We start from the raw sequence: 24,039 nt of genomic DNA, 5'->3' as shown, positions 1-24,039 counted from the left end.
AAAAATTCTTGAGAAGCATCAGCCCAGAGGCATAAAGATGATTTCAGAGGCTATTGTATGTGGTCAAAAGGGAACCAGGGAGGCTGTATCGTGAAGGTCACTAGCTGTAGCCCATAGCCTGTGCTCTCTAGTCAGTGCTCAGGACATTCAGGGTCACAGCCAGCACAGGGCTGCCCACAAATGGCTTGGGTGCAAACTGCACTGCAGTGTCTAGGACACACGGGGCCTCAGAGTTTTTTGTTTTGTTTTGTTTTTCCTTTATTTTTTTTTTTAAATGTTACATTCAAAAAATATGAACTCCCCATAAACCCCCACCCCCCTCACCCCCCTCCTCCCATATCAACAACCTCTTTCATCATCGTGGCACATTCATTGCATTTGGTGAATACATTTTGGAGCACTGCTGCACCACATGGATAGTGGTTTACATTGTAGTTTACACTCTTGGAGTTTCTCTAGTGTCAGAGCTGGGGCTGGCTATGGGGCAGGCAGGGGAAGAACAGAACCTCTGAATGGACTCTTCTGGGAAGATTTGATAATTTGCAGCACCTGGACAAAATTCCTCATTACTGTCTGTCAGCCGAACTGTCACATCATTTCACTGCACTCTTGAACCTACTGGGCCTCTAGGCAAGATGTCCTTGCCCATCTGCCCATCAGGATGTACTGCTGTACCCCAAGCAGTCAGTTATGACAATGCCCTTGAGCACCATACCCACGACTTCTCCATCAGACATACGCAGCACACCCTGGAAGCTAGGGATTCCAGAGTGCAAGTATCTGCTCCTCCCCATGGTGGAGGAAGGAAAGGCCATTGTGTCCTCCACTGTCATGACATTATCGCTGGCCACTGACATTATGGGCAAGGTCCAGATGGTGAAGGCTATAGCTATCCATGACATTATGAATTCTGTGGTCACAAAAAAGACCCAGGGAAGCAGATGTGGCTCAAGTGATTGGGCTTCTGCCTCCCATATGGGAGGACCCAGGTTTGATCTCTGGGGACTCCCGGTTTAAAAAAAAAAAAAAAAAAAAAAGCATGCCCACGCAGCGAGCTGAGTGCCTGTACAGCAAGCCAGTGCCCACGCAAGTGAGTCACACAGCAAGATGATGATGCAACAAGAGACAAAGGGGAGAGTCAAGGTCAGGCACAACAGAAATCAGGAACTAAGGTGGTGCAAGTGACGGGGAACCTTTCTCCACATCAGAAGTCCCCAGTATCGAATCCCTGTGAATCCTAGAGGAGAAAAACAAGAAGAGAAAACAAAAAGAGAAATAAATAGAAGATCACACAGCAAATGGACACAGACAGTAAAAACAGCAGGGTGGGGTGTCGGGGTGGGAGGGGGAGGGAAAAAAAAAAAAGACCCAGGAGAGCATTCTTCATTTTGAGCAACAAGCAGGGCTAAGAGGTGCTAGCTACACATCCCACAAGGGTCCTACCACCAAGGAGACCAAGTACCTTTGAATGGCAGAAGCACCCTACAAAATAAAGCTACAGAGTGGAGAAATAATAAAAGTAAAGCGGACTGCATCCATCCAGGCTACTCCAAGCAGCACTCCTCATTCTTCACCCTAAGCAGAAATCCAGAGCCTGGTTCACTTCTGGTTCTTTTTTTTTTTTTTTTTTTTTTTTTTTTTGTAAGATTTATTTATTTTATTTATTTATTCCCCCTCTTGCAGCTTGTTTTTTGCTGTCTGTTCTGTGTGTCCATCTGCTGTGTGTTTTTTCTGTGTCTGCTTGTCTCCCTTTGTTGCGTCATCTTGCTGCACCAGCTCTCCATGGTGCGTGGGCCAGCCTGCCTTCACAAGGAGGCCCCGGGACACCAACCCAGGGCCTCCCATATGGTAGATGGGAGCCCAACTGATTGAGCCACAGCTACTTCCCCACTTCTGGTTCTTCTACAGCTTTTCCTGGCCCAAATTCTAGCATTATGAATTCCAGAAATGAGGGTAAGGACAGAAACGCATCAGAAAAATCAACCCTCTTTCGGACCAAGATCCCTCTAGAATTCAGGCGGCATTGCCACCCAGGCCTACAGAGGAACCCAGATGTCTTCTCCAATAGAGCCCATCTGTGTCCACGGCACCTGAAGGCTGAGAATCCAGCAATTTTCAAGCTGCCCAAGGTGGACATGCCAGTGATGAAAAGGAAGAAACAATCAGCACGGACCCATAATCTCAAAATCCGAGACCTGAATGTGCTCACATCCCTTGGGTTCTAAGAGTGCTTTATATTCCAGGGACTCTGGATGGAGGGTGTCTTGCTCTCTACTCCCTTTTTACCTTGGAAAGAGGTATCTTTAAAAAAAACCTGTTACACTAAGGCTAGAGCTGGAGACTTAATTGGCTTTTGAGAAACAGTGCAAAGCTTGACTTTATTTGTGTGAAAAAGCCATTTTGTACTGCTTTAGTTTGAAGTTAGACAATTAATCTCAGCAGTGATGTCCTGGAGACTTCTTGACCTGTTTTTGTATCATTTACCCTAGACAAGAATTTTAATGATTGATTATTAAATAATGTTTGTGATGTTCCAAAACCCAGGCTTCTGATTCCTTTACCACTAGCGACATAAGCACTGACAAATCACAGAGTAATGATATTCACTGAATAGTTTAAACTACCTTGATCCTCTTGATGCTGTGCTGATACTATGCTCTGGCCTTGTCAGTGAAAGGGACTTCAGATCTGTTTGAGATCTGGGTACTATTAAAAGTCAGACTTGCAGGGACTTCTCTTCCTATGCTGAAACTGGAGTCTCCTTGTCTTTTTGGTAGACCTAAGGGATCACCGGTCCTGCAGCCAGTACTTCACACAGTACTTCTTGGGCCAGTGCTGTTGCATGGGGTGTTTCTCTTTTGTGTCACAAAGAGCAAGCACTAGCCTTGCATATCCTTTCTTGCTCTTTAAAGTGAAATTAATTTAACTCCAATTTGGTTGAAAACTTCATAAGGGAAAAAATTCAGTGTACTAATTTGGTATAGATAAATGGATGTTAAAATTTTTAAAGTAGAGAAGATGGTAACCAAAGATTATACTCTTAAAAAAATTTGTGTGATTTTATGTGATTTTTAAGGTTTATTTCCTTCTTGAGCCCAGGACCTGAAATCATTTTTGGGGGGTGAAGAGGAAATTGATATTTTTCTATATGAAAGCTTTTTCCCCAAAATGAGCCTCATGCATTTATACATATACATACCTTACTGAGGAAAGGAAAGAAGGAAACTGCCCTTTCATTTCTCCCCACTGTGTACATGTTCAGTCATTACCTTGATTCCTGTCTCAAGGTCTACATAAGGAGCTAGCCTTTCCACAGAGATCCTGGAGTCTGGAACAATCAGAATAATTAATTTACTTGTGTCTCCTGATATGTTTCTATCTCTTACTTGTTTTGACAATAAAAATCCTTACCACTTTCAATAAAAGGGAGGGGTGGCACTGGACTCAATAAGGATTAATAACAGTGTTTGAAAAAAAAAAAGGTTTAGGGGTAGGGGCTGGGGCACCTGGATTCATCTTTTCCTTGGGATCTTGGATTCCTACGATCATTTCCTCCTAGCTGCTTTCCCTGCCTCCGATTCTTCTCCACTTCTGTTGCTGCCTCCCTTCACCCCTCCTCCTAGCCTTTGTTATCTCCAAGGGCTTGCACTTCAATCTATATTTCACAACCAGATTGATCTTCCTGTTCTGATCTTTTTATTTCAACTCTGAAACCCTTAATGACAATCCATTATCTACAGAGCAGACTGAAATTCTTTGGTTTCCCATCCAAGGTTCCTTCTGGATCAGGTTATAATCACCTTTCAGACCTTGCTTCCTGTTTCAAGCTATCAGGTATCTCCTGGTCCAGCCACGCTGAACTACTCAAGAATCCCCTTCTTTCTAGTCTCCATGCCTTTTTTGTGCTGCTCATTCTGCCTATGGAATACCACTTATTCCCCTTCTCATCTATCCTCATCTTTTTCATCCTTAAGGCTTAGTTCAGATGCTCTCCCTGGTCCCTTTCACCCTTTGTTTCATAATGTTCCTCCATTCTGAATCCCCATAGACATTTACCGATACCTTTCTTCATGCATGCAATATTTGCCTTTTTTTTTTGCAAGCCCTGTGATTATTTCAGAAAATCAAATTTTAAAATACAAAACAGCATAATGAATAACAAATCACACATATTCTTATCACCCAGAACCATCAACTTTTTAAAAAAATTTTATTGAAGTATATAATTTATACATGAACATACATAAATAATAAGTATATAGTAAAAGTTGTGAACTTACAAAACAAGTATGCATAACATCATACAGGCGTCCCATACATCACCCCACCACCAACAACTTGCATTGCTGTGAAACATGTTACAAATTATGAAAAAGTAGCATCAAAATATTACTACTAACTATAATCCATATTTTACATTTGGTGTATTTTCCCCCCACCCACCCTATTATTATTATTTTATTATAGAAGTGGTGAACTCACAAAACAATCATGCACATATGTAGAATTCCCATACAACACCCCTTCACCAATACACCACACCGTGGTGGAACATTTGTTAGAGATTATGAGATATCATCATCAGACTATTACCACCAACCACGGTCCATAGAATACATTTTGTACACTTTTTCCATATTCCATTATCAACATTGCACATCTTTGGCATAGATCAAGAATATTATGGTATTGCTATTAACCACAGTCCATAGGTCATATCAATCGTATTTTTCCTGTGCTTCTCCACATTTCCACCACCCTGCAATGTGACATACATCTGCTCTAGTTGACAAGAACACTCTTGCATGTACCATCAACAACAATTCTATTCCACCTCTGGGTTCACTATGTTATTCAGCCCCTAGATTATTCTCTAGCTTTCTTTCAATTGATATTTACCTCCCTAGACTACCTTTTCTGGCCACATTCCCATTTATAAACCAATTGCTAGTCACTATAATGTTACCGTCAACTATCCATTTCCACACTTTTACAGTCAAGTTAATTAAAACTACATACATTAAGCATCAGTAGTGCTTCTCAGCCCTCCTCTTGTCTCCTAATAACCTATACTGTAGGTTTTAACTCCATACTTTATTCTTCGTATTTAGTTCATATTAACGGGATCATGCAATATTTGTCCTTTTGTGTCTGGCTTATTTCACTTAGCATAATGTCTTCGAGATTCATCCATGTTATCTTATGTGTGCCAATTTCATTTCTTCTTACTGCAGTATAGTATTCCATCATATGTATGTACCACATTTTGTTTATTCATTCATTGGTTAATGGACATTTGGTTGTTTCCATCTTTGGGCAACTGTGAAAAATGCCACTAAGAACATCAGTGTGCATCTGTCTGTTCGTGTCACAGTTTTCCATTCTTCTGGATATATTCCTAGTAGAGGAATTGTTGGATCATATAGCAGTTCTATGTTTACTTCCTGAGGAACCCCCAAACTGTCTTCCACAGACACTGCACCACTTTACAATCCCACCAACAGTGAAGGAGTACAGAACCACCAACTATTAACACTGTCACATTTGCTCCCATAATTTTTAAATAAATAAAACAATACAAGTTCCATGTAACCACACATCCTTCCCCATCAGTCCCAATTCCCTTCTCAATGTCCAACTGGCAACTGCCACTATGAGTCTAGTGTATATCCTTCCACTCTATTCTCCATAATTTATATGCATACATAAGTATATATCCATAACCAATCGACTGTGATGTGTTTCAAAATTTATATTAATGGCATCTTTTTTTTTTAAGAGTTATTTTATTTATCTCCCCTTCCCCCCCCACCCCCACCCTAGTTGGCTGTTCTCTGTGTCTGTTTGCTGCATGTTCTCCTTTGTCCACTTCTGTTGCTGTCAGCGGAGTGGGAATCTGTGTTTCTTTTTTTTGTTGTGTCAGCTCTCCGTGTGTACAGCGCCATTCCTGGGCAGGCTGAACTTTCTTTCGCGCTGGGCGGCTCTCCTTGTGGGGCGCACTCCTTGCGCGTGGGGCTCCCCTACACGGGGACACCCCTGCATGGCACAGAACTCCTTGCACGCATTAGCACTGCGCATGGGCCAGCTCCACACGGGTCAAGGAGGCCTGGGGTTTGAACTGTGGACCTCCCATGTGGTAGACAGATGCCCTAACCACTGGGCCAAATCCACTTCCTTCACGGTATCTTAATGTATCATTATGCACCATCCTTTTATCACTCTGCTTTTGAGACCAAGTCAGATTGATATATAAATATACATTTATTCATTCCCTTTTTATATAATTTAGGTGATTTCCACTTTTTGGCCATTACAAAACATCCTCATACTTGCTTATTTTTTTCCTTAAAGATTTATTTATTTATTCCATCACCCTGCCACTTGCACTTACTGTGTCCATTTGCTGAGCATTCTTCTGTCTGCTTGTCTTCTCTTCTCTTTAGGAGGCACCAGGAACCAATCCCAGGATCTTCCAACATGAGAGAGAGGCACTCAATCATTTGAGCCACCTCAGCTCCCTAGTTTGTTGTGTCTCTCATTGTCTTTTCTCTGTGTCTCTTTTTTGTTGCATCATCTCGCTGTGCAGGCCAGCTCCCTTCACCAGGAGGCCCCAGGAACAGAACCCGGGACCTCCCATATGGCAGACAGGAGCCCAACTGCTTGAGCCACATCCACTTCCCAAAATTGCTTCTTTGTAAACAAGGGTGTTTCGTTGAGATACATATCCAAAAGTGTAAACACTAGGTCATGGGGTATATGTTTTTCATCAGGGGCTGTTCATTTTTAAACCAAGATTGTATTTCCCCTACTTCTGGACCCAAGAAAATCAAGGGATATGGCTGGGTATTTATTGAAGTGTCCTGGAGGATTCTGTAATGGCAACAGAACAGAGTATAGAGATAACCTCCAAGTTCTTTATCAAGACACTCTCATATACACACAGCGCTGGTAAACTACTCATCCATCATACACAGCCTCATTCCCCCGCGAAAACACAGAGTTCTTATGTTAGCTCCTCTGTGAGGCCTTTCCTCTTCCCCATATATCCAGGCTAGTTGCTCCTTCTCACATTCATACTTGGATCACAGCACTCAAAGCACAATATAATTATTTATGTGTTCATTTCCCCCATGGATGCTTCTGGCAGGCAGGAACCTATGTTCCAAATACAGGGTATATAGGAGTAGGCATGAAATATTTAGGGAAGAGAAGGATGGATGTTTGGATGAACCAGTGCTTTAAATATCAGAAAAAGGACTTTCAGCTCAAACTAAAAGACAGCAGAGAGGTGTTAAACACTCTTGCAAAGGGGAATGGCTTTAAGAACACGATGTGCAGTAAAAATGTACATGGTCATTGGTGAGGGTTGGGTGGGAATGTGGCAAAACCAGTTAAGTCACTGCAGTGATCCTGCAGTGAGACATTCAGAACTGAGTCCAAATACGGTTCCACCCGACAAGGCTAGAAAGAACTATATCTGAAAGTTAATTCTAAAGGAATTAGTAACGAAAGCTGAGATTTGCTGAGTAATGTGTAGGCTATGCCACCGCCTCCAAGGTAGGTATAGAATCATCCCCATATCGCTCATATGCAAGAGAGACTTAAACAGATCAAGTGACTCTCCAGAGGTCACACACCCGGCAAGCGGCAGTGTGGAGCTTCCAAACACAGTCCGTGGGGCACTGAAGCCCTGGAATGCCCAACAGGTCGCGCTTGCCTGGTCGGAAAGTAACCCTTTCTCGGCAATGTCTGACAGTAATATTTTCCTGTGCTGAGGCCGCAGCTCCCCGTACTGGAGTTCACAGACCCTTTACCTGGCAGCCAATCCCTACCACGACCTTCCCGAAGGGCACCTAAGGGCGGAAGACGGCGCGTCGCCCCCGTCCTGACGGCTGCGGGAAAGGGGCGTGGAAACGCCGGCGGCGGTCCCGAGCTCCGCCGACCCGGGAACGGAAGCCGCTGAGTCACGGCGGGGGCGGGAACGGAGCAGTCTGCAAGGGCCCCTGGGACGCTCGCGGCCCCTCCATTAGGGAGCGGTGACGCTCGGAGTGCGGCTCCTTCACGGCTGTCGGAAACCATGACTGAAGATGGTGCCCGGAGGAGCTGAGTCAGCGCCCGCGACGCGGGAGACCGCAGGGGAAGCCGGCGGGGAGGGGCGGATGTGGGCTAACCCCGGGGCGCTGCTGCAGGGCTCCTGCGCCTCAGGCCACCTGCGCAGCGCATCTGGGTGCCTGCTGGGCTTGTTGCGTGGGGGGACGGGGGCATCCCAGACAATCCTATTACTATCCCCCTGGGGAGGTTAGGTTTAGGCTCATGTTTTGGAATCATGAAATGGCCCCAAGCAGCAAATGCTATATGCAAGTGTATTAGTCAACCAAAGGGGTGCTGATGCAAAATACCAGAAATCTGCTGGGTGTTATAAAGGGTACTTATTTGGAGTAGGAGCTTACAGATACCAGGCATAAAGCATAAGTTACTTCCCTCACCAAAGTCTATTTGGAGCAAGATGGATGCTGATGTCACCGAGGGTTCAGTCTTCCTGGGTTCCTATGGTCCTGGGGCTTGTTTTTCTCTCTCTGGGTTCAAGGTTCGTTTCTTCCTGGGGCTGGCTTCTCTTTCCTCTGTGAGCTTACTTCCTGGGGCTCCTGCTTAAGTCTTTAGCATCAATCACCAACATCAGAAACCCTTGCATCAAAAGCTCCAACTCTCTCTTTTGCCATGCATTTTGTCTGTGAGTCCCCACCCACCAAGGGGTGGAGACTCAGTGTCCTAATGACATGGCCCAATTAAAGCCCTAATGACCCAACCCTGCCCAGGTACAGATCAGATTACAAACATAATCCAATATTGCTTTTTGGAATTCATCACTTATATCAAACTGGTACAGCAAGTTTCAGTAGAAACTTCTGACCTTGGATTTTGAAGATCAGACTTGCCTACAGCCAAAAAAGATTTGCCTCTGTTCCAAAATGCAGTAAATAATAAAACATAATTATTCCTAATGTAAGAGCAAAACTTTATGAATTCCAAGAGAATTTCTGACACAAAGTTCCAACAGAATGGGTGCTTTTCAAAGTGTACTTCAACCTGATAAACTTGGTATGAAGGGACTGGAACTGAATAGTTTCTTTCTCGTCCAGAACCTACAGATCCTGATGCTAGCTCTGCCTCCTAGCTGCTTTCTCTTCTATTTCTTTCTCCAGTTGCTTCCTGCTTCCTACATTACTGAGGCCAGAACCCATTTTTGAATAATAGTGCTTTATTGTTTTTGTTGACGTTTCCTCATTAGTCAAAAACGACCAAACAACCATACTATAAAAAACTTTTCAGAAAAAGTGTCGTATCTAATTCCAGTGACTAAACTAGAAACCAAGATTATTTTCGTTTTTTCCTTATGTTTTTGTTCACAGTACAGCTATTTTACTGTTTTCAGGTTATGTTATATAAATATTCCCCCATGTCTCATAGATCTTCAGAATCATCATTTCAAAAAATTGCATTATGCTCATGACATAAATTACTAAATTACTCTTCTGTTGGTGTGCTTGTAGATTGTTTATGAATCGAACCTGCATTTTACTTGTTTCTGATTATCAGCATTTCTCCATTGGGTAAAGTTCACACTGGGCAAAATAGTGAAACCCTACAATGAAAAGGGGCTGCCAAACATGCTTGCTTGCTTTTTTAAAATTAACATTATTTCCCTAAATGTTTTAAAATATTTTATCCCACTTTGATAATTGACAGAACTAGGCCCCAGCCCCAGCCCCCATAACAGCCACAACTCGCAGAAGCTGCAAGTTTATTATTAACCTGCCCCATTGTGGAAGGGCCACCAGCCATTTACTCAGAAAGAGTCACAACCTGGGACATAGAACAGCCCCCCATCCTGAGTCTATGTGAATGAAAAGTGCAATGCATTGCTTACGTACTTCTCCTGCTCTGAGTGTTCTTCCTCCCATCTTCCCAGCCCTGAGTTCCAAATATGCATGTGTCTCCATCCAGTCTAGAGGCTTAATTCAATTCTTCACAAGAATAGACAAAGAAGCCACATGACCCCACCAACTCCTGCACCCCTGAAATTCACTGCCCATAGCCCACCACCCCCTAGCCATCCCTCCAGGCCCTTGGGTCTTCCCTAAACCCAAACCCACTCCCGCTAACTAAGCATGTTCCCGCCTATAAACGTACTGTATAAATTCATGACTGCCTCTGCCAAAGGTGGGCTGAAGTTTATTTTTCAGACCCCCTCCGTTGGGAGCGCTTCCCAATAAATCCTTGCCCTCAATCGCTGGTCTCCGTGTCCCAATTGTCCCACCCCAACATCTAACAATAATAACAACCTTTCTTTAATGCTGTAACTTATTGTGGCATACACCTACAAAGACAGACCTTTATAGGAATCTGGCTGAAATGGGATTCACGGTTTGCGTTTAAGACATTTTCACAGTTTCACCAAGCATATGTGGTATTCAATTTAAGCACCACTATTCATTAGCAGTATGCTCAGAGCAAATTATGTATCCTCTCCAAGTCTCAGTTTTCTCATCTGAAAAATTGGAATGACAACGTCACAGAGGGTTATAAGAATTAACAAATAATTAAAATTACTGAGTCATTATATAGATTCCTTTTACTTCCTGTAGATTTAAAATTAGCCAAAGGTTAATATCTGAAATTACTGTGGCTAGCTAGACCTCACCCTTTGTATATGGTCATTTCCAACTAAAAACCTACCTTTGTCATGATTATTCCAGAAAAATCTTACTCTTCTATATGAACATTTCTATTGAAATGATCACTCTACCCTCCCATTTGAAATCCATGAGAAAAACCTTGCAACCAACCCCCATTCTGTACCTCCCCATCCCCAGATGCCTGGATCTCTGATAATGATTGTTTTGTGATTGTAATAATTCTGGTAACTCACCCCCATTTTGTACCCACCCGTCATCCTGTTTAGCCCCGTAATGATTATCAATGAAGGAACAGGGGCCATTTCCACCACAATTACTCATTAGCATAAACTGCTAAGCCTAGATATTATAAAACCATCAGGATCCCTGCACTTCCCGGAGGTAGTGTTCTGGCCATTCAGCCTCTGTGCTCCTTTGCTCTGTGCAAGCAAATAAACTCTTCTCTTTGAAACCTCAGGAATCGGTCATTAATGAAGCACATTATCAGGCAAGAACCCACTTTTGCTTTGTATCAATAATACTATTTCCTTCATAAATTGTTGTGAGAATTAGAGATCATATTTTTAAATTGAGTGCTTAGAATAATGCCACGAACAGCAAGTTCTCAAGAAAGGTTAACTTACAAATAAATATTATTATCTTTTTGTTATTAGAGAGAACAGGGGCTCTGCCCTGAGTAATGACAGGCACAACGATAATGGCTGTCAAGGCAGGTGTGGTAGGAGTGTTTCTCTATTCAAACTCTCCCCTCCATGTGAAAATTAACTCAACATGTAAGTCTTTCTTAATCAAATCAGGGTTTTCATAGTTAGAGAAAAGAGATAAAGCTGAAAATAGATTTAATGTCACCAGATCATTTGAATAAAGTATTATAATTAGAAATTCAGACCTGTGTGGGGCATGGAACTGAAGGTGGGAGAGAAGAAAAAGGACACGAAGCTCTTACCTTCCATATTACACTCTTCTGGACTATTGTGTAACCATGTGCATATATTATTTCCTTTCTTTAATATGTGGCCTGAGTGCTTGCTTTTGAGTGAGTCTCCTTGATGGCTCTTCTGTCTGAAAATCATGTAATCTAAGAGTCTCATATCTCCCTGGAGTAACACACAATAGCATTTTGCTTTTTTATTGTTCTTCAGCACCATTTACTGCTGCTGCTATTCATTCATTCATTCAACATACATGTATTAAGTGGCTATGAAGTGCCAGAAACGATGCTTGACTCTGATGATACTCTCTAGTCAACCAAATGCTGGGACATGTTATGTGTCTGATACATAGGGTAGGATTTCATTAAAGATTTCTCTCACTGGGAGTCCTTGAGCTTTTTGTCAGTGAATCTAAGGATGCTATAATAGAAAGTAGCTTTCTTTGCAAAAAGGCTGGGTCTAGAACTTTCTATTTTCAGACTCCAGGGTCCTCCACTTGTGAAATGGAGATAGGGCCAACTTCTGGGCCCTGTGGTGATAGGGAATCTCTTCCACTGATACTGCTTTTCTGGAGCTCTGCCCTAAGATAATGCTATACCAAAGGGCCCCATGGATACCTTGCTAGAGGAATTATTTGATTCAAATCAATTCAATTTAAAAAAACATGTATTGAATGCTCATCTGTTCATAAGCACTGGGATAGGAGTAGGAGATGAGCCGAAGCTGACAACAATTCAGAACTTGAAGCTCATGACCATCTTTTGGGGGTCTTAAACCTTTTTTTTTTAAAGGTTATTTATTTATTACACACACACATACCCTGTTGTCTGCTCTCTGCGTCCATTCATTGTGTGTTCTTCTGTGTCTGCTTGTCTTCGCTTTGCGTGGCACTGGGAACCAATCCCGGGACCTTCTGAAGTAGGAGAGAGGTGCTCAATCTCCTGGACCGCTGCAGCTCCCTGGTCTGTTGCCTTTCTTACTGTCTCTCTTCGGTGTCTCTTTTTGTTGTATTAGCTCTTCTTGCAGGCTAGCATTCCACGCGGGCCAGCTTGCCTTCACCAGGAGGCCCCAGGAATTGAACCCTGGACCTCCTATATAGTAGGCAGGAGCCAATCATTTGAGTTACATCTTTTTAAAGACAGTTCTGATCCAGACACTTCTCTTTTTAAAATCTTTAATTGGGTCTCTTTTTCTTTCAGATTTTTTTTACCTTGAAAAGCACTTAATAAATTTTAACTGAGTAACAGACACTATGCTAGAAGTTGGTGATACCATTTCAGAAAATTGTATTACTGAGACAATGTTGTTAGTGACATTTGAATCACCAACACATGTATTGTGTCAGTTTGAATTTGCAGTAACATTTATGACTTTGTTATGTATAGTTGCAAGCACCTGACTACTGCTTATGATGGCTTTTAGTGTAGCTGTGCGTAAGCAATTAAATATTGAAATACAAGTTATTTTATTATAAATCGCTTTCCTTTCATTCCTTTGTATTATAATTAGAGTACTATAGATTTTTTTAAATGAATGTTTGTAGTTAGACTACAGTATCTTTAAACCACATTTAGAATAGTAGAGAGGACATTATTTTTTAAAAAGGGGGGGGCTGATAGGAATGAGAATTATTGCTCCAATCAAATAAATCTAAATGACTTACTCTGGCACTTATGGCCATCATTATCTGGTCCCAGGTTTATCCTCTTTGCTCTACCTAAGATCAGGCCAAATCTCTTTACTTGATATTCCCAGTATTGGAGCAGTGCCTTGAATGCCCATAGCCCCATCAGAGGGTTTTATAACCCATAAATCACCTTGTTCAGAACTATACGACTCTACCACCTTTGACATAGCTAATTGACCTAAGGGAGTCTGCCATTGCCTGTCCAATTTTCCAAGAGAGAGTTATTCAACAGAAATGATAATAACTACCCGTATCAATCCATTTTTTTTCTGGCAAAAAGTGAATGTGAGAACCAGAGAGTAAAGTAGTTAATTGCAGGATTATAAACTGAAAGACACACAGAGAAAAAGCTATAATGAGAAGCTGTGACACAGCAGAAGCCAAGAGGAAACAAAAGCCCTTTGTACGCAGAAGCATAAAGAAAAGTTAAGCAGTAGTAGATGCAGTAGATGCAGTGAAAGGATCTCTACTTAAGGACAGACCACAGAAGGGGATCCAGAAACTCCTGCCGCAAGGGAAATGACAAAATACCTGATCCCTAGAGCTGACTCAGATTCTGAATAGTGATCTCAGTTGCTAGATTGAATTTAATTTCTGGAAGGCCTCAGTCCTACCGGAATAAATCTCTGGCTTCTTCATTTTCCCAAGTAATCTTGGAATAAATCTTTTTCACTTAAAGTAATATGATCTTTGCAACCAAAGATCCTAGCACATTCTCCAAACCATATTCTCCGGTCATCTCCTCTGCCTGGAGTGCACTGCCCTCACAGGCTGTTATTGGATGTTTCCGTGTTACGTACCCAGAGCTCAGCAAAGATGTCACCTCCTCCCTCCAGCCATCCCTAATATCTCAGCTGTAAGTAATATCGCCCTCTCTCCTCAGAGCTCCCATTTCTATTTCTTTTAAGAATATTCCTCACCTCCAGCTCTGTGTTATTTACAAACATCATCTCTCTTAAATTATGAGTATCTTAAAAAAAAGACAAGGACTATTTTACCTGTTTCCTTCATAGCAAAGCTAAGCATAGAGCCATGGACAGAATAGGTGCTTAATTACTTACTTCTTCTTCTACTAATACTTTGTCTATCTTCTCCCCATTTCTCAGGTCTTAATTCTCTCGCGGTGTTATCCTTAAGAACATAGCACCAAACCAAAACTACTTTGCAAACAATAACTCTCAATATACATTTGCTGAATGGCATCTCTAGCTTTTATCCAATATCTAGGTCAGTATCATCCCTGTGCACTAGACATCACAGAGATATAGCCAAATATTTAAAATGCAATGTTCTTAGCAGCAAATTTCCTACTTCATTGCTGATTTCTGCTAATGGTTTTACCATTCTCCAAGTCACTCAGGCTTAAAAGCTTTGTCTTCTTGCCACCACATCTAATTAGCCTCAAAGTTCCATTGTCATTGCCTGGGTTTTCCCAAAAGCAGAACCTGAGGCTTAATGGTTATTATGGATGTAATTCCAGAGGATGGGAGTGAGGTGCAGGTGGAGGGAAACTAAAAAGGAGGAAGAGCCAATATAAGGAAAGGTTTTTAGTTGTCTATGAGTGGAGACTAGATGCTTGATCCTGTGAGATTATAAGAAGATTTATGAAATGTATTTCAGGACCATCAATCAAGAGAAGAAAGGGACAGAATCAGCTATCTTTCTTTATTGGCAAAGGGTTGCCTTACAGAGTATTTACTTCCCACACTTCCAGGGTGCATATGCATAAAAGCGAAGCATGGTTCTTTGGGCATACTGTGATACTACTGGAATAGGAATTGAGACGCCTGTAGCTCAGGCCTGAGGTGAGACACAGTCACATAGACACGCTGTACCTGTATATGGCAAGAACAATATTTGCAAGCTAATAAGTTATCACTGCCACAGTTTCATGGATGGTGGCTGAAGACTTGAGACTCATAGGTCAGAGACAAAGGACTTTATTACTCACAGCACAGAAGGCGGCATGAGTGTCCTGTTCACATTAATTCCCTTTGCTACCCAACTCCCACAAGGATGATGAAGTGGCAGACCCAGGTGGTTGCCGTGCATATTGTGGGTATGTGTCACAGTCTGAGAAAGCTCAAGCTTAAGGAAACCCCAATCTTTTAAAGGGCACTGTTATCAAACCTACCCAAATTCCAGAGGAGGATATTATCTCTATATTCCAAGATGGTTTACTATACAAACATCCTTAAAAATGATGAGACTGGAACAAAATCTGACACGAGATATTCAGAAACACCCTAGATCCATGCAGAATGTCTCCAAACAGAATGAAGACGTTGAAGATTAAGAGGAACTGTCACCACCCACAGTTGGAGTTGAAATTTGAGGTGAGGATCTGAAGTGGTGCATGTAAGTAAAATGATACAATCCACTCCTCGCACCACACAGATTTACTTATAACCTACATTAAATCCAGTTTTTAGCAGTGTCCTCTTCAACATGGAGGACTGAATTGCAAATAAGTAAGAGGGTTAGTACAGAATCCAGAGCTGAAGCTAATCCAAAGTTTATAAATGATAGTTACCATCTCCCTAATCTATTACACACACTAGAGTTCCCTTATCTCAGCCAACACTGGCTTATCTGGATTACTTCCCTGGTGGGGTAACCAAGATTTTTATACCTGAGAGATCTGAGGCCTTAATTTTAATGGGCTGTGGTTGCTGTAATTATTATCACTAGGCACAGAAGAATCATGTTATTAAGGGTTGACTGTCCCTGCCTTTATAGCAACTCCATTTTTGCTTACTGATCCATTGGCATAAGGAGTCCAAAGAGACCAAGGTGGAATTTGTAGCTTTAAATTCAAGTTTACTGTGTCCCCAGGTGGGACACAAGGATGATGGGGAGAGGGCCCAATCCAAATTTTAATGTTTGTTCCCAGTTCCATTTTTTTTTTCTCACTCCCCCACCCCACCCTGCTGTTTTTGCTGTCTGTGTCCATTCACTGTGTTATCTTCTGTGTCTATTCCTCTTTTTGTCTTCTCTTCTCATTTTCTCCTCTAGGATTCACCAGGATTTGATCCTAGGGACCTCTGATGTGGAGAGAGGTTCCCTGTCAATTGCACCACCTCAGTTCCTGGTTTCAATTGAATCTCACCTTGACTCTCCCCTTTGTCTCTCTTTTCTTGTTGCGTCATCATCTTGCTGTGTGGCCACACGGGTACAGGCTCTCCATGTGGGTACTGGCTTTCCACACAGGCACTAGGTCACCGCATGGGCATACCTTTTACCAGGAGGCCCCAGAGATCAAACTAGGTCCTTCCATATGGTAGATGGAAGCCCAATCACTTGAGCCACATCCACTTCCCATTCCCATGTATTTTAACCATTAGGAATATATATCAGCATTTGTTCAGCACTTAAATACATCCTAGAGGACAGTACCCCAAGCACACAAGATGCTCTCTCCAAGCTGGTGCCTAGGGTAAACTTTTAACAGGCCATTCCAACATTCTCTTAGGCCAGCAGATTCTGTGTAATGAGGAATATGGGTAGACTGTGGATTTTGGGGTCATGCTGACATTGTTACACTTCCTTTGCCATAAAAAGTGTTACTTGTTCTGAGACAATGTTATGTGGGCTCCCGTGATGGTAGATAAGGCATTCTGTAGTCCCTACTTACTGTTGTTGGAAGGGGTATTGTGGATTGAGAAGTCAAACCCACTTCTGGAGCAGTTGTCAGTCTTACTAAGAACTAATTGCTACCCTCTCTGAAGAGGAAGGCATCCGATATCATCAGTCTCCACCAGTGGCTGGCTGATCTCAAGGGAAGATATAAGCTGAGGGCTCACATCAGCCTTTTTTAAAATTTTTTTATTTCTTTCCCCTTTCCCCCACCCCCATTGTCTGCTCTGTGTCCATTCGCTGTGTTCTTCTGTGTCCGCTTCTATCCTTATGAGCAGCACCGGGAATCTGTGTCTCTTTTTGCTGTGTCATCTTGCTGTGTCAGCTCTCCATGTGTGCAGTGCCACTCCTGGGCAGGCTGCACTTTTATCACGTGGGGTGGCTTTCCTTATGGGGCGCACTCCTTGCGCGTGGGGCTCCCCTACACAGGGGACACTCCTGCGTGGCAGGGCACTCCTTGAGCACATCAGCACTACGCATGGGCCAGGTCCACAAGGGCCAAGGATGGCCAGGGTTCAAACCCTGTGGTAAGTGGACGCTCTATCCTTTAAGCCAAATCCACTTCCCTCACATCAGTCTTTATCTCTGGCAGGCTGGCTATTCATTTGTGGCAATAGCCATATCAGCCTTGGTTAGAAGGAGCTTATAATACTGGGCCTGTGTAAACCTCCATCCCTGCTATCATGGACACTCCATTAATAGACCCACTGTGCAAGTATTTGTGTGGTTAAGGAGAATCTTGCTGACATACATAAAACAAGTCATCCTGTCCAACTGGTTTCTGAGTGCATCGTCTGTGGTATTTGCTCTCTGGTGAACATTATTCACAAGACACAAGGATCTAAGCACTTTATGCCTATCTCCTTAAGTCCATCATCTTCTCCAGACCTCCTTGTTACCATCTTCCCATCTTTCTTCTTCTAGGGCCCTGATTAATCACACAAAACATCCACCACTACAAGTCAGTGTTTAGCTACCTCTCAGGTCACTTATCTCTCCACACAAAGTGAATGAAAAATATGCCATTCTCAACTCTACCCACAAAATTTTCCTTCACCACTGTTCTTTAGGTCACCCTCGAGTAGAACTGTAGTGCAACACAGTCCATTTTTCATTAGAACCAACATATTGTGCTGGCCCTTCTGTGAATTGGGTCCCCATGATTAGAGTGAATTGAAGAAGAGGTTTCAGTACAGCACTGGTAAGTGCCATGGGAGTTTGAACCACCTGTTTTTGTAATTTATTCAGACTTCTAGTCCTGCTTTGGCCCAATTACAAATGCAGCATTTCCATTTTACAATGGAAGGCTTAATCTTATGACATGGTAGAGCTTATAAAGCCCATCACATCCTGAGAGCTCTATGAGGTCCCAGTGAAGCAGGTTACTTTAGGGAATAAGAAGAAAAATCTGGGACCTGGCAGAAAACTATGGCCATGAAACACATGGCCATGGAACCCTGCCTAAAACACCCCCAAGGGAAAAATCCCACCAGAAAGCTGCTGGAAGAACCCCACAAGAATCCTCCATTTGGAACAGGATTTCATCCAGAATGAAGGAAAAGCCCCAGATATTCTCAAGGGGCCTTGCCATCGGGCCCCCCAGGGGAATTGATGGGTGGGGTACTCAATCAAAACAGCAAACAACTGGGACCCCTTCCCCAAACATTAGCAAGTGGGAGGAATAATTAATTGTTTAAAAAGCAAGCGCATTTTGTGTGATTTATGTATCTTTTAAAAAATAATAATAAAAAATGAAAAAATAAAATAAAGACAATTCAAGTGAGAAAAAACAAAAAAGCAAGCGGAGAAACTAAATCACCTTTTATTCCCTTCTCTACCTGGACCAGCCCACAGATGAAGCTGGGAACCCGTAATCTGTTATTTTCTCCCATTTCTATTCTCTCCTCTCATTTCCTTAATAAACTACTGGTCTAAGTAAACTGGCATGTTCTTAAATTTTTTTATGTAACATAGCCAAGAACCTAGAGGAAATCCAGCAACACCAGTAACACTAGGAGCTGTTTCTCAAAATTTGTATAAAGGACCAGGCAGTAAATATTTTAGTTTGTAAACCATGTATGATTTCTGTCTTCCCCCTCCCTCCTTCATTCTTTCCTTCCTTTCTTCTTTTTCTTCATCCTCCCTCCCATTCTCCTTTCCTTCCTTTCTTTTGACCTCCCTTCCTTCCTTTCCTCCTTTTTTCTTTCCTTCCTTTCCTTTCTTCCTTCTCCTCTATGGTGAATTATAAAAAAAGAAAAGCAGGCCACAATCAAATTTGACCCACGGACCATAGTTTGCTGAACCCTAGAAATGTGCTGCAACTCTCCTTTTGGAGCTTGCTAGAGATACCATACAGCAGTTTTGTCTACCATGGATACCTCTAGCACTATTACATTTACAATCATATATCCCAAGTGGCAGAACAACATCTTTTATGATTTTTTTTTTAAGTTTAAGGGTTTTATTATCAAAGTCTTGTAAAACAAATTCAGAAACTGTACATCAACATGGCACAGACTGTAGCCTACTTTCGTTTTTACTGCAAAAACTGAAGTTTGAAACTGTGTAACTAAGAAAAGTTACATAACTACTTTGCATATAACATGGAATCACTGAGTGCATAAGATTACTATCGCAATAACACTAACACAAATTTATTGGTTTTATATAAGTTGAGATCAAATAAAAATAAAAAGTACATTATCAAGTAGATTTGTCTTATTTTAAAAGCATACGAAGGCCAATTTAAAATGCACTACCTCCTTTTCCAACACGGAACTTAAAACAAATTAAAAGAGTGGAAAATTGAAAATGAGGACAAGATAATTTTTGTTTAGAAATGAACTCAGGATAAGTAGATAAATTTTCACTGATGTTGTGGAATAATTTCAGGTAAAAAAAAAACCTCCCAAACACCGTATGAAGAAGTATACGACTCTGTTTCAAAATACGTTGCTCTTCACTCACTGCCAAAGACAATTTTATTTGACATCTTTTGGGTCAGTAATTAGAAGCTAATTAGCCATGAAAAAAGGTTAGTGCATATATAACCTTTCAAAGTTAAACAAAAGCCACAAGGCTTAAAGGATTATCTATTTCAAATGCTCATTTCCAGATGTAATTATAAGAATATCAATTTGTCATGTCAACAAACAAGATCATAAGTGGATCCATCATGTTAGAGGATTTTAATGACATTTAGGATATTCCTGCCACAATTAATATGCAATCAGTGCATTCCCTACATGGCTCTATTATGGCAATGAATCAAATTCTAGAAATACTATTGTGAACTTAATAAAGGAGATCATACAACATAAACAATCTATGCCTGCTGTAGATGCATGCAGTTTTTCATTTTTGTTATGCAGCAGCACCAGCATAGTAAAACTGCTGGGTTACTCAATCAAATTTCACCAAGACAAGAACTGATTACCCATGTACCATTTTCTAAAAACTTTTGATGTAAATAATATCAATATCAGAAGTTTTATAACCAGTTATATAACTCAAAGCTGTATACATCTAGGTTTGAGATGAACAAATACAGCATTAAGAAATCACACAAAGAAATGATACTGATGCACATATACAGTTGGATTCCTTGTAAAGGCAATATTCAGTCACTCATATCCATGTCTTCTTCATGATGATTATCTCCATTCACTTTGGATTCTCTTAGTGAATCAACAGTTCCGTTTTCCACAGAACATTCCTTTGCTTTAGGGGAACCTGCTTCTGTTTGTTTCTTCTCTTCTTTTTTCTCTTTCTTGCTGTCATACCCCTGTTCCTCTTCATCATAATCCCGTGTAACCTGTTTTACATCTTTATCACTCTCTGATTTTCTTTCCAGATTCTTTTCCTTTTCTTTACTCTTCTTCTTACTTGTTGATCGTTCTCTTTCATTTCTGCTTCTTTCCGTCTTCATCTTTCTTCTTCTCCTTTTTATATCTCCTAGGAGATAGTGTGTGAGACAATTTTCTTTTAGGAGACCTGGGCTTTTTTGGAGATCTTGTTCCACTCCTGCTTCTTTGTTGTCTTTCTCTACTTGTACTTCTAGAATGTTTGGCTGTGCTATAACTTTTTGGTGTGTTTTGGAACGTTTCTTTTCTTTGTCTTCTTTCTTTTTGTCTTTGGCTTTTGATATACTTCTTGACCTTCTACTTCTTTCTCTGGAATGAGATCTTCTCTGTCTTGGACTTTTGGATCATCGCCTACTCCTTGACTAAGAATGTGATCTCCTTCTTGGTCTGCTTCTTGATCGCCTGTGTCTAGAAGATGAGGGAGTCCTCTTCCTCCTGGAATGTGATCTTGACTTTGCCTTTGTTTTTCTTCCTTCTTATCTGGTTCTATAGCAGCAGAAATTAGGGACTGTGCTTCTCCTACTCTTCATGGCTTCCTCTATTTCTTTACTAGAGGTATCTGATTTCAACTTGGTGAAACAAGACCAGCAGCGACATATTCAACTTGGGATCAACAGTACTCATAAGCTTCAGCAACTGATCTGCAGCAAGAGACTGAGAGTTTAAGTTTGCTCCAGAAAGCTCAAGTGCAGCAAGGGCAGAATCAAGAGTAAGAGCTCCCAAAGCAGTCAATGGAACAACCCCAATCTGAGTAAGTGGGTTGGGTGTAGGGAGGAGTCCACCACCAGGCAGAAGACTTGCCACTGCATTAGCTGGTGCCAAGAGAAACAAAGCTTTAGTTTCATCAGGAGTAACTCCTTCTGCATATGGTACGACTATCAAAGCTCTGTCAAAGAATATAGTGTTTGTCAGATGCTGTGCCACAACTGCTGAGTGTGTATCATGGAACTTAAGAAAGCAGACACATGATGAGACTGGCAAAGGTGAATCACACGGCCGGAAGAGGTGCAATTCGTTGATCTTGCCTAGGAAACCGAAGAGCTAGAGCTCAAGAGACATTAGTCACCTGGATTCCCTCAGTGCTGCCACCTACGCTGCCGCGGCTCCGCCACCTGGCCCACTACTGGGGCCGGGCCCGCAGTGCCAGGGAAGACGGTGGTGCTGCTCATGGCGCTGCTGCTCATGGCGCTGCTCGTGTTCTCGCTCCTCGGTTCCAACTGCCTCATCTTTTATAATTTGAAACTGCTCTGTAGCAGGTCCTTGTCTTGTTCTTGATCTCACACGAAATTGTGAGCTCTCATCTCCTAGTTATCCAACAAATGGATAAAATGGTATTTCCAAATACAGTTTATGCTTTCCCCAAAACTGAAAGAAGTCCACCAAGCAATGTTTCCTTTGCTCTCTTTGTTCAAGGTAAAGCAAGTTGTCCTTTAACTTAGAAAGTGTGTTCCAGACCACTGGACCCTGAAAAATGTCACCAATGTGGCAATCTCTTAAATCTTCTTGAGTTGCATCTTTTACCCTCCATCTTTACATGTATTAGTAGGGCGTTTGGGGTGTTTTACCACTTTTTTTTTTTTTTTAAGATTTATTTATTTATCCCCGCCCCGACCCCGTTGTCTGCTCTCTGCGTCCATTCGCTGTGTGTTCTTCTGCGACCACTGATCAGCAGCCCTGGGAATCTGTGTTTCTTTTTGTTGCATCATCTTGTTGTGTCAGCTCTCCGTGTGTGCAGCACCATTCTTGGGCAGGCTGCACATTCTTTCACGCTGGGCGGCACTCCTTATGGGGCGCACTCCTTGTGCGTAGGGGCTCCCCTACACAGAGGACACCCTGCGTGGCACGGCACTCCTCGCGCGCATCAGCACCGCGCATGGGCCAGCTCCACTTGGGTCAAGGAGGCCTGAGGTTTGAACCGCGGACCTCCCATGTAGTAGGTGGACGCCCTATCCATTGGGCCAAGTCCACTTCCCTGTTTTACCACTCTTGCTCACCAGGTCCAATATCATGTTTTGGGGAATGTTGTGATTAAGGTCACTGGAGATTATATAGACAGATAGCTGGGAGAGTCAACACAGTCTTGGGGCAAGATAGTTTAAATATGTGCTAATATCTTTCCCATTAACAGACAAACTGCTTTTGTTCCTTATTCTCTATATCCCATAGCCACATAGTTGCTGGAAGCTGTGTTGATGGGCTGATAAGTTCCTTGTGTTCAAGCTTCAAAAGAGCCATTCCTCCAGTAACCCAACACTATGAATATAATTAACACCACTGACTTAAATACTTGAAAGTTATTTAAATGTGAATTTTTAGGTTATGTTACCAGAATAAAAGATAGATAAATAAACAAATAAATAAAATTATACAACACAAAGAGTGAACCCTAACATAAACTATGGGCTATATTTAATTATATCATTGTAAGAATTTTGTTTCATCAATTGTAACAAAGGTACCACACTAATGCAAAATATTAATAATAGGGAAAACTGTGTTTGTGAGCAGGGGTATACAGCAACTTTGTACTTTCTGCATAATTTTTCTGTAAACCTAAAATTGCTCTAATAAAATAAAAAGTTTAAAAAAAAATTTTTTTTAAAGAACCATCCCCAACAGGGTATTAGAACCATGTTTCAGGTGTTCTTGTCAGAACATTAAATCTGAGTCATGGGTAAGGCCTCCTTGTCAACAAATTATCACCTATCTAGGCTTACAGCCCATGTCCCTGACCTGACACCCTCAAGATACCTTCCTTTGGTTTCTGATGGGACATATTAGCCAGGTCCTATAACTCTTTTGGTGTGTAATCTATTTTCTTTTGGACCAGGAAAGATATTTCCCCTCCTGTGTGGAGACACTGGTTATCAGTTTTAGCCTAGAGGCAATGAAGGTGACAGGGTTAGATCTTGAGGAGGACAAGGGTCATCTTGTGACTCATCTCCTGCAGGTTAGGTTTTTTGCATAGTCCTTAAGTGAGGGGAGGCTTCTCTCCTTTATGTAGGGAAAGGGACTGCTTTACTACTCATGAGGATCTATGGGTTCAAAATTCATGTGCTAATGTGCCCAAATAAATTTATCCCATTCAGGGTACCACTTTCTTTCTATCAAGGCCTGACTTGGACAAAAGATATCTATTGAGGCTTTGAAGCAAGCCTAATTTAGGATTAGACTTCAGGCAGCATAGTTTACTCTATAGTTACAGGTGTTGAGGGTCTTCTGAA

At 41.9% G+C, this 24,039-nt stretch overlaps 2 pseudogenes; one reads left to right on the top strand and one right to left on the bottom strand.

Moving 5' to 3' along the window:
• The first annotated feature begins 683 nt into the window (after positions 1-683).
• LOC101440963 (putative monooxygenase p33MONOX) lies at positions 684-2,225 on the top strand (annotated as a pseudogene).
• Positions 2,226-20,286: 18,061 nt separating this feature from the next.
• Positions 20,287-21,984, bottom strand: LOC101440514 (serine/arginine-rich splicing factor 11 pseudogene; annotated as a pseudogene).
• Positions 21,985-24,039: the final 2,055 nt, after the last annotated feature.

Source organism: Dasypus novemcinctus, chromosome 10 (genome assembly GCF_030445035.2).
Source record: "Dasypus novemcinctus isolate mDasNov1 chromosome 10, mDasNov1.1.hap2, whole genome shotgun sequence".
Taxonomy (NCBI): domain Eukaryota; kingdom Metazoa; phylum Chordata; class Mammalia; order Cingulata; family Dasypodidae; genus Dasypus; species Dasypus novemcinctus.
This window is presented reverse-complemented; position numbering and strand designations above follow the sequence as displayed.